The sequence below is a fragment of the Phytophthora infestans genome, genomic scaffold (genome assembly GCF_000142945.1).
Source record: "Phytophthora infestans T30-4 supercont1.205 genomic scaffold, whole genome shotgun sequence".
Taxonomy (NCBI): domain Eukaryota; phylum Oomycota; class Peronosporomycetes; order Peronosporales; family Peronosporaceae; genus Phytophthora; species Phytophthora infestans.
In genome coordinates, this window is record NW_003303554.1 from 83,078 (window position 1) to 93,651 (window position 10,574).

Genomic DNA, 10,574 nt, shown 5'->3' on the forward strand with positions numbered 1-10,574 from the left:
TCGAGCTAGCTCCACTTGCAACGTTTCCTTCTTGCATGCTATCACCCCCATGGATTGCTGGATTGCAAGCCGGGAGTCCCCCACAATAATCAGATCGGTTATCCCTCGGTCAATCGCCGCCAAGACTCCATTGTTCATGCCGGTGTACTCGGCGATGTTGACTGTGGTGGACGACGGGTACGCGCTCGCAGCGATCTCAATGTCCCAATTCGGAAGGCGCCATAGTATCTACGAACAACTTCCATACCCACCATATTTAGCTGTCTTGCTGAGCCATCAAATGACAGTACGCATCCCGCAAAGTCAGCTGGTACTCGGGCGTATAGCAGCTCTGGGTCCATTCGAACTGTCGCCGAGTTCTTGGAGGGAGGCGCAAGGTGCTTCAAGGAATCGTCGAGTCCGATAAACGGGGTTATCGACGCCTGGAGCAACTGGGCGAAGTCTACATCTCGCTCACGTACTCGCTTCACCTTCAAATCGTAGGGCGACAACATAACTGCGAAACTGACTGCGCGGCCGTACAGCGACTTTGACTTAAACCCCCAATCCAGCGTGGAGAAACGGGTGTAGACGTGTAGCGTCTTTCCCGCCAAGAGAGTGTAGCACACTTTCAGCAATTGTAACAGCGCGACTACTTCTTTCTCAGCGGGATGATAGCCGAGTTCATTCTCCTTTAGTACGCGTCCGCAGAAGCGAACTGGGTGCAGCTCGTTGTCGTGCGGTTGCATCAATGTACTGCTCAGTGCCCACTCATTGGCGTACAACATTATATGGACTTCTTTCGCCGAGTTGAAATGACGCAGCATTGGAGCTTCTGCTACCCGTCTTTTGAGCTCGGCGAATGACGCTTTTGCTGACGCCAAGTCACCCCCAGGGCCAAAGTCCGTATCCTTTAGCTGATAGAGTACTGCTCCGTAAACAGCCAAGTTCTGGATTAATCGGCCGTAATAGTTGAGGGCACCGAGGAAAGCTTGCATCCCCTTCTTTGATTTCATGAAGGCGAGCTCGACGATCGCGGCTATCTTCTTCGCATCAGCGCGTATGCCACTCGGCGTAATCTCGTGCGACAGGAAATCAACCTTGGGTTGGACAAAGATACGTTTGGTGAAGCTGATGCTAATTCGACATTCTGTGAACCGGGCTAGTAGTCGGTCGAAGCAGGCGTCAAACGTCTTCCCTCCAAAACAGATATCATCGACAAACGACCTTCGCTTGAACACCGGAATCAAACAAGCCCGGTCTGGTTCTTAATTAGCGAACACGTCGCCGTCCGGTCCGTTGACCAGGTCTTGGACCGGATCGCAGTCAGCTTGTGATTGGTGGTCAGCTTCAAACTTCGTCATCTGACTCTTCGTTGAATCACTGACTCCGCCGAGCTCGACTCGCCGAGTTCCCGACTCGGCTTCAGCAATAGTCATTCGTTCGGCAAACAACTGCCATCCTCCCTTTGGTTGAACGTATCCCCATAGAGCGTTGTCGATCAGTCGCTGGTAAATCATAGGCGCATTCTTCAATCCAAACGGCATTCGTAACCACTCAACGTGTCCAAGTGCACAGACAAACGCTGAGATCTGCCGAGCTCAGCGTGTAATCAAGACTTCCCAGAATCCACTCGCAGCATCGAGCGAGCAAAACCACAAGTAACTCTCCAATTCGGTAAGCAGGTCATCAACCAGTGGTATAGCGTATTCCATCGGCGTCGTAACCGCATTTACCAGTTTATAGTCAATGCATAGCCGAATATCCACACCATTTTGCTTGAGCACTATCACCACTGGCGAGGCCCAAGGGCTGCCCGAGAATGATATCAACCCAGCTCGAAGCAGCCCCTTCAACAACTCGTAAAGTTTGCTCAAGTGGCGGAGAGGTATCCGCCGAGCTCTCTGCTTAATGGGTGCGTGTCCTTGAACGTCGATGTCGCACAATGCTCCGTACGCTGAAGGCGGCAGGGCATTACCACTTGAAATCATTATCCCTTCGTGCTTTTGTAGCTCTGCCACCAATTTAGCCGACTGTGCTGGCGTATGACTACTCGACTTGACGTTTGCAGCGCTATAGTCGAGTTCTGTAGGCTCAACTTCAGTGAGGTCGGGAAGGAAAGCCAGCTCATGAGCGTAGTCCGTCAATTCCAGATCTGTCCCGCCACGCTCAAAGACGTCGGTCTTGCCATCGTCAACATCATCCTCTTGCTCGTCTTCGGTCGCGGCGATAGCCAAGTAGTGTTGTCTTAGGGTTTCCGTTGGGTCTCTCGTCGAGTTGCACTCGTCATCTTCTGCTTGTCCTAAACCGTAGTCAATTCCGCCGGGGTCGAACACCGTCGCCGCTGAGTTCGTTACTTCGACCTCAGCTATAGTACCTTCCAACAGTGATACCTCTGGTAAATCATAGTTGTCGTCCGCGTCAGGGCCCGTATTTGCTGAGTTCACTGCGATGGCCGATCTAACTCCTGCGTGCTCAAACTTGTCTCCGAGGTAGATGGTATCATCGTCGTGCCGTCTAACCACCTCCGAACCGGTTTCAGCCTCCATAGTCTCCAACGCTGAGTCCGCCGTAGCTGGGTCGTCGTTCGGCTTTATTCCTTCAAGTAGTAATACCTCCCGACTATCATAGTCCTTTGTCGCGTCGGAGTGCTCATCCGCTGAGTTGGTTGTGACGGCAGAACTGACTTACGTGCGTGCAAACGCGTCTTCAGTATAGCTGACATCCTGACGACATGCTGTAACCACGTCCGAGACACTCTCAGTGTTTAGATCTTCTGACGTCGAGTCCACCGCCGCCGACTGGATTATGCAAGCCTTTTGTGTACCCATCGCTGAGATCACCACGGCTGCAGAACTTAACTCTTCGACTCCAGACTCGGCTCGTGCCTCACCTTCATCACTGTTGCTACTGGTATTTGCCGTCCAGCTCAGTCCTTCACTGTTATCCTCAACATCTCTTGAAAGTAATACCTCCAGCTTGGAATTCGCAGTCATCACGCTAGGGCACTGTACCGCTGAGTCTGTTACGACGGCTGGACAGACATCCACGCGTCCACACTCGTCCTTCACGTAGTCGGCTGTCCTATGGCACGCCGAAACAGCTCCCAAGTCAATTCCTGCAGCTGGATCTCCGAGCGCCGAGTTCGCCGTCACCACATGGTTACTCCCAGCACTTATTTTGGTCAGGGTGCTCACAGCTGAGTTCACCTTGCCCACAATACTTGGTCCAATGACTCCAAACTTGGCTCGGCTGTCCATAACGGTTTGGGCGTCACGTTAGGCGTGTTCCGAGCGTTCTTCAGGGCCTCCTTCCGTTACAGCTGAGTCTTCAGTCGCTGACACGTCTTCCTTGGCCATTACTGCACTTGTTCCTTCAACCGCTGAGTTCGTGTTGACGTCAGAAATGGCGCCATCGTCTTCAAACTTGAACAGCTGATAGAAGACATCTTGGCCATCGTGTTGCACCGGCGTACGATCCGCTCGGACGTCTTCCAGCTTGAACGCTGAGTCTATAGCCGGGTCACCCCTTGTCACCCCTGAAGTCGATATGACGTCTGCGTTACCGCGACGCCTCTCGTCGTCGCCGGCTTCAGTATAAGCTTCGATCCTTCTCCAGCGCTCGGCGCATGTTAATTTTGGTCCATTTTCCACTGGAGGAGGTCGTTTTTCCACCGCCGTCGGAACTGGGTATTTTCGTCTTTCCACAGCTGGCGGCTGGTGTGACAACCAGTCCTCGTACAGTCGTTGTTCTTTCTGCAGCAAATATTTGTCCATCACTGACTCAAATGCCAATGTCTGCCAGACACAGTATTTCGCCGAGTTCACGCGGACATATCCCTCATTGGCCAGTACTCCGTGTGGTTGCCATTTTATCACATAAAAGTGAGGTGGGCACCAGACTGACGTCGGTCGTCCGTTTGTAATCAGGACATGGGCTGGTCGTCCTCGGCGATTAAAAACAACCGTTGGAATCCAACCCTTCGTCCGTCGCACCCACAAGTCATGCGTCGACTCACTGGGTTGTCGCCTGGGAATTTGAACTCAGCGGTCATTCGACTTTCGACTGTTAACCCGTCTGGTGGTCCGCATGGGACATTTGGTCCGAACTCGGTCTTGGTCGGCGCAGTACTTGATCGGATGAGTGGGATCACCATCTCATCGGGTAGCTTGACCGCCGAGTTGTACAGATCCAGACGGATCCCAGCTGGGATCACGAAGTCGGTGCCGAGAATCAAATCGACTCCGGCATGATGAGGCGTTATCCATACTTCAAACTCGTATGCCACTTCCCAGCCAAGTGTCACTTTCACAACTGCTCTTGACGTTGTCACCATTCTGTCTTTACTTATTCCTTGTATGTCAATTCGCTTATCTCGGCTGGCCACTCTCTTAAGACGCAGTTTCCTTGCGAAGTATTCACTAATCGCCGAGACATTTGCTCCGGTATCCAATCATATCTTGGTCCTTCGGTCGTTCACTGCACCCAATACGAGAGCTCTCATTCTAACTCGGCGATCAAATGTCTGTGCTGACCACCATCCCAGCCGTTCTCCCGGAAGCAGCTTCATGATTCTGGTACGATGCACAGCCTGGTCTGACTGCCGAGTTACACTTGCAATCGCTCGGTGGTTATCATCTATCTCACCGAGATCACATTCAATTCCGTCGATTTCACACATCCAATTGCCATCCCCGCTTCTTCCCTCGGGCCGTCCTGCTTCGCCTACGAAGACAAACAAGAAGTTCGCCTCAACTGCAGGTTCAGCTGACTGTGGCAGCCCGGCATATTCCAACCCAGTCAGTGTTGGCGGGCCGCCGAGTTTAAATCACTCGGCGCGTAAAGGTTTTGCAGGTCTTCTGGCACTTGCGACTTGTCGACAGAGTTTTTCACGAACGCAGCCAGCTTCTCGTACTGACGAAACAGCTCGCACTGGCCGCCTTCATGGACTTGTCTGCAGAATTTGCAGCGTCGTCGACAGTATTGAGCCGAGTGCCCCATTCTTCCACAAGCTACACAAGGTCCACGCTGTGAGCTGTCGCGTGATCCATCTCCCCGGTTCGACTGTTCTCGTTGGTTCTACGGTCGCGGAGGTCGGTTCGCTGAGTTTCCCCAACTTCGATTCGAGCCATTCTGGTCTCCCGCCGAGTTCTCTCGGTGGTCCGGTGTATTTCCTTTATCATTGGAAACGCCGGCGTCAATGTAGTCGTCGTCTTCCGCTGAGTCGTGTCCTCCGGACTGGTCCTCATCATCCCATTCGTCTTTGAAGTTGTACGGACTCGGCGGGTTCTGATCGATGAGTTCCTCCCCGTCAGAGTCAACGTCAGCGACAGTGACTCGGCGGTCGCGGTTTTCTTCCTTGCGACTGCGCTTCTCATCTCGACGTCCATCTCGGCGTTCATCTCGGCGGCTCTGATCCTTCCGCTTATCGTCTCGGCCTCGTGCGATCACGAGTCGGTCGCGTTGCTTCTTGCGCTTTTCACCGAGGATCCGACGATTGATTATCTGCTCCACCTTACTGATGTCTTTCAACAGCAAGGGGTACATCAAATCCATCACATCGTCATCACCACAATGCAGCAACAAGTGTTCGACATGGTCAGCCGCGTCGGCGCCACTCTTCTCGTACTGGATCTCGGCTGTCCGGGCATACCCGTTGAGTCGGATGAGGAAGTCGCAGATTGGTTCGTTGACTTTACGTCTCGCCGAGTAGTAACGAGTGCGAGCGGATTGGTCGAACTGTGAGCAATAATAATCCAGGAACACCTCGCTGAGTAGTTTCCAACGTCGCTGAGTCTTCTTCGGCAGCTGCCTGTACCAACTCTTCGCCGCGCGTCCCAAGCATAGGGAGAAAGGTTCGCACCAGGCACTTTGGGGCATCCTGGTGCTCTTCATCTCGTAGATAAAACGCTTGAGCCACTGGAGCGACGCGTCAGAACGGTAGCGTTTTCCTTCGAACTCGGCGATTTTGTCGAGCGAGGCGTGGGTTCGGACTTCTAGGTACTGCGTCGAGTCTTCTTCAGCCGCGTCAAAGCTCAAGTTTCGGATGTAGTCCTTCACGGTTTCTTCACGGTTTCCTCTCACGTCGAAGGCGTCGTCGTCTTCTTCATCCTCCTCGTAAGCCTCAGCATCGTCCGCAGCGTCATACAATTCACGGTAACGACCAACATTCCGCTGTCCACGACTCGGCGCTCGCTGAGTCGGGTTTAGCTTCATTGAAGTCAGCATGTGGGAGTCTTCGAGGTACGGAGTCCCTTGTGTAGCGCGGAACACTTCACGTCTCTTCGTCTCCGGGGTCTTCGGCAAAGGAATTTTGCTTGGGTCTTCGCCGAGTGGTTTGAACTCGGCTACTCGGCTGTACACCTTCTTCGTTCCACCAGGGGCCTTTTCCAATCCAAACGCCACTCTCAACTTCTTCTTCCATTGCCAGAGCTCAGCTCCGCCACGGGTCAGACTCCAGTCGGACAGGATGAGGCTGTTTGGTCGACTGTTGCACCGATAGCCCATCGTCTTCAACAGCAACACAGTTTCTTCCACCAACTGATTGATGTTGGCTGCACGCACCGGTTGAGTTAGCTCGGGACCCAACATCGGCCACTTCGCCTGCGCCATCGCCACAGGCGCGAACATCATCATCCATTCCGATCTCGTTCTCATCTCCTCGCCGAGTCGAGCCAACCCTTTATTGGCGCTCGGCGTATCGGCGTTCCTCGTCGCTTCCGGAATAAGGGGCGGACGGTCCCCTTGAGCAACGCCATGTTCTTCTTCATCTTCTTCATCGTCCGCACCTTCGTCGAGCTCGGCGGATAAGTTGTGCTCAACAGAACGTGGGACTCCCATCCGTCCCACCTGCAGCGTCAGCTCTTCCACCTCGCCAAGTACCTCGGCGGTAGTCTTCGTTTCACCGAGCTCAGTGGTCTCGGCCTTCTCTTCATACTCTCCTTCACTTGAATCTCCGTTCTCGCTCTCCTGAGTCTTGGCCACCCTCGTCGAACTGGACGGTTCGTCCCACGGGGAGCCGAAAGAGCTCCCAGAAGATAACAGAGCAGCAATTTCCAAGTTCAAGACACGTGTACACTTATCCGGTAAGTCCCTGCATAGAGCTGGATTATGCCTGCCGTCAATACTCGAGACGCATAGCTTGTAGGGTATTGATTGGTAGCGCCAAGAGATTAGGTCGGTTCGGGTAGGAAAAAGTCTCGCTACGCGCGAAAGAAAGTCCCGCATACTCAGCGAGCCGGTACGTCGGATAGCCCGGGTGCCGTAACACTTCTAGATGAGCAGCCTCTGCGCTCGGTGACCTGTAAAAGCGCTCGCGCGCCGTCGTTCATCCTTTGGTGGAGGGCACAGGGTTGTGAACGAGCTCAGCCGAACCAAACTCGGCGGAGCCTCGGAAGTTATCTGACTTGGTTAGTCGGAACCGAGTGGAAGCGAGCCACTCGTCTGTCCCGGAAGGGCCGGACCGCGAGGGGACCACTCTCGGCGCAGGCCATACAACCGCCGACCTAACTCGGCGATTCGTTGTGGTTTGTGTAAGGAATCCACATCTGACGGTATTTGTGTGTTCTACTACACCACAACTGGTGCCGCGACCGGGAACAGGAGTGTGTGCTTGTTTTTATAGGTGCCAGCTAACCAAGTAAAGAGGAAGAGAAGAGAAAGAGAAGAGTGAAGATGGTCAAGGGATCAGCAACTCCGAGCGACGGAAGCCCAGCGACGGCTGGAGGATCGCCTCTCGCGGGGTCGGACCTGGCGGATCAACGACGCATCGCCATGACGATGGAGGTATTTAATCCTATGCTTCTTATACAAATATATAGTGAAATGTAGTCGTTTCGGATCCCTACCGACCCTTCAGCTGAGTTCAGGCGACCGTTGAGCTCAGCGGCTATCCGGATAGCATATCCGGACAGATCGCCGAGTACTTACCGTGATCCTTTGTTCTTAAGCTCTGGGTTATCAGACCGAGCCGATTCTTGACCTAAAGTAGGTTGGTGTATGGTCGAATCTGGAAATCCCTACACCACAGTACACAGGAATAATAAACGATATAAAAGCTGCTATTGCACACGGTGTCGAGGATTTAGTCATCGTTAGTGACTCAAGGCTCGCGATTCAACAATCACTAGGGATGATCGCATGCAGGAAGGAAACTTTGCTAGTGCTGCTGAATACTCACAAGGAACTCGCGGCCAAGCTTTGATCAGTGAAATATCTTCACGTTGTACGAGAATACAACGCTGCCTCGGATTCATTAGCCACTGAAGCGCTGGAATCGAAGGTCAGTCGTGTCATCTTAGCTGAAACTCGCAAGTCGGAATTGGCGTCGCTGAATCGCATCCAGGAAACGATCTACGAGCCGGATAAAGACTCGGTAGATGTTTCGTCACGTGGAGCCGAGCGTCAAGTACATGTACTGTGAGGGAGCGAGTCTTCAAAATGGAAAACGTTCAAAAATTTCGTGGTTGATTACAGCTCACCAAAGTGCGATTATGGTAATATGGCAGTGATGACTCGGCGACAGACGAACGCCAAGAAACGCGTCAGTTTTGCAGCTGAACACTCGGAGGGGGTCTCAAAGTCTCAAGAACAGCATGAAGAACGACGAGAGACGTCCACCGAAGATTTATTCGGCGAAAATTTGCCAGACCATCCTCACAAGACTGTACCATCGGCATTTCCCGATGCGGAAGATGTTGATCCGGTAGCGATACAGCGGGAACGACGCAGACGGATACTGGTGGCACAAGACGAGGAGTAGAAGTGGTTTAACATCAAGAAGGTGCTTCAGGGCCAAGCAGAAGAGCTGAGTTACAAAGAAGCTCGAGATGCCTGGAAGTATGCTGACCGGTTCGTATTGTCTGAAGACGGCGTGCTTCACTATATTGGATTGAATCGTCGGTACGACCACGGTTGGCAAGAGGAGACCAAGCTGCGGATTGTAGTACCGACAACGAAGATTCGAGAGGTCCTACAGAACTGTCACGACTCGCTGGAATGTGGACATCAAGGTGTGGTGAGAACGTTCCATCGCGTTAAGTCCGATTATTATTGGATCGGCTTGTACGCTGATGTGGTGAAGCATGTGAGGTCATGTCCGGATTGCAGCTCGAGTAAAAGCCGTCCGCAGCTTCGTGGATACTCACCTGGCAACGTACTAGCCGAACGACCTTTCCAGATCGTCTCGATGGATTTTGTGATTCCACTACCGAAATCTCGCAGGGGCAACACGGCGTTGCTCCTGTTTCAGTGCTCGTTTACGGGATTCGTTATTGCCAAGGCTATGTCAGATACGACTGCACTGAGTGTTGCCCAAGTGTTCGAAGAATGTGTGTACCGACGATTCGGAGCCCCATCATTAATAAGGCACGACCGCGACCCACGCTTCATGAGCGAGGTTTTCCAAGCATTTGCAGAGATGATGCAGTCAAGATCACGAGCGACTTTGAGCTATCGGCCACAGGCTAATGGACAGCAGGAACGCTCGGTGAAGTCGGTGATGGGTTCCGTACGGGTGTACGCGGAAGACCCTCTACAGCGAGATTGGGACGAAATCGCAGAGAAGCTGGTGTTCGCTATTAATACTTCTCAGGACACTACAAGGAAGGAAACACCGTTCTACCTCGTTCATGGTTGGGATGCGCAGTCGACGTTGCGGGCGATGTCGTCATCACTCAAACAAGGATTCGGCAAGCAGTCTGACGCACTGGCGTGGCGGCGTGAGACCAATCGACAACATGAGGTCGCCCGCACTATGGCCAAAGATTACCAGGCTGTAGAAAAGGAGCGAAGAGCTAAAAGGCATAATGATGCTCTGAGTCGACTGGAAAAAGCCGTTGTTCCTCAACCAAGTTGAAATGAACACTCGGTGGACCCTCCAGAAGCTTCGGAAGAGATAGAAAATCCTGCAAGAGCCCCAGCGATATCTCTTTTTGAGATTGGGAGCCGGGCGGGGTTGTACATGGAACACGTCAAACCGGGCTTGACGAAGAAATTAGCTCATCGGTGGCATGGACCTTTTCGGATCAAGCGCAAGGTGGAAGAGTTTGCGTACGAGCTAGAGCTGCCGGACCGAAGTGGGTATCGCTTCTACCCAGTCGTGCATGTGTCGAGACTCAAGGCTGTCAACGAATTCAACAGTCGACCGAACACTCGGTTGGTACTAGAAGCGACTAATGAAGCAAGACTCGATTTCGATGAGGAGCTATTGCCTGAAGACAGCTGGGAACCAGATCAAGTTGCCGGTGAATTTGAAGTCGAGGCCATCCTCGACGACAGAACACCACTGTCGACGAGTACGGAGCGTGCTGTACACGAGTTCAAAGTCAAGTGGGTTGGTTATGAAGATCCATCTTGGGAACCAGCATCCAACTTTTCATGTGGAGGTCTGCTGTACGACTATTTGCGAGCCAAGAAGAGCGAGAATCGGCTGCAGATGGCGCATAGGCGGACGAAGAGTAGCGTGACTGGATCACGTGTGAACTGTCCACAGGGCGAAGCCGCCTGTGGTAGCAGACGAAAAACGTTACTGCAACAACAAATTGTATATGCATTTGAAGAACAACATGAACATGATTACACTGTGGAAGTGGATT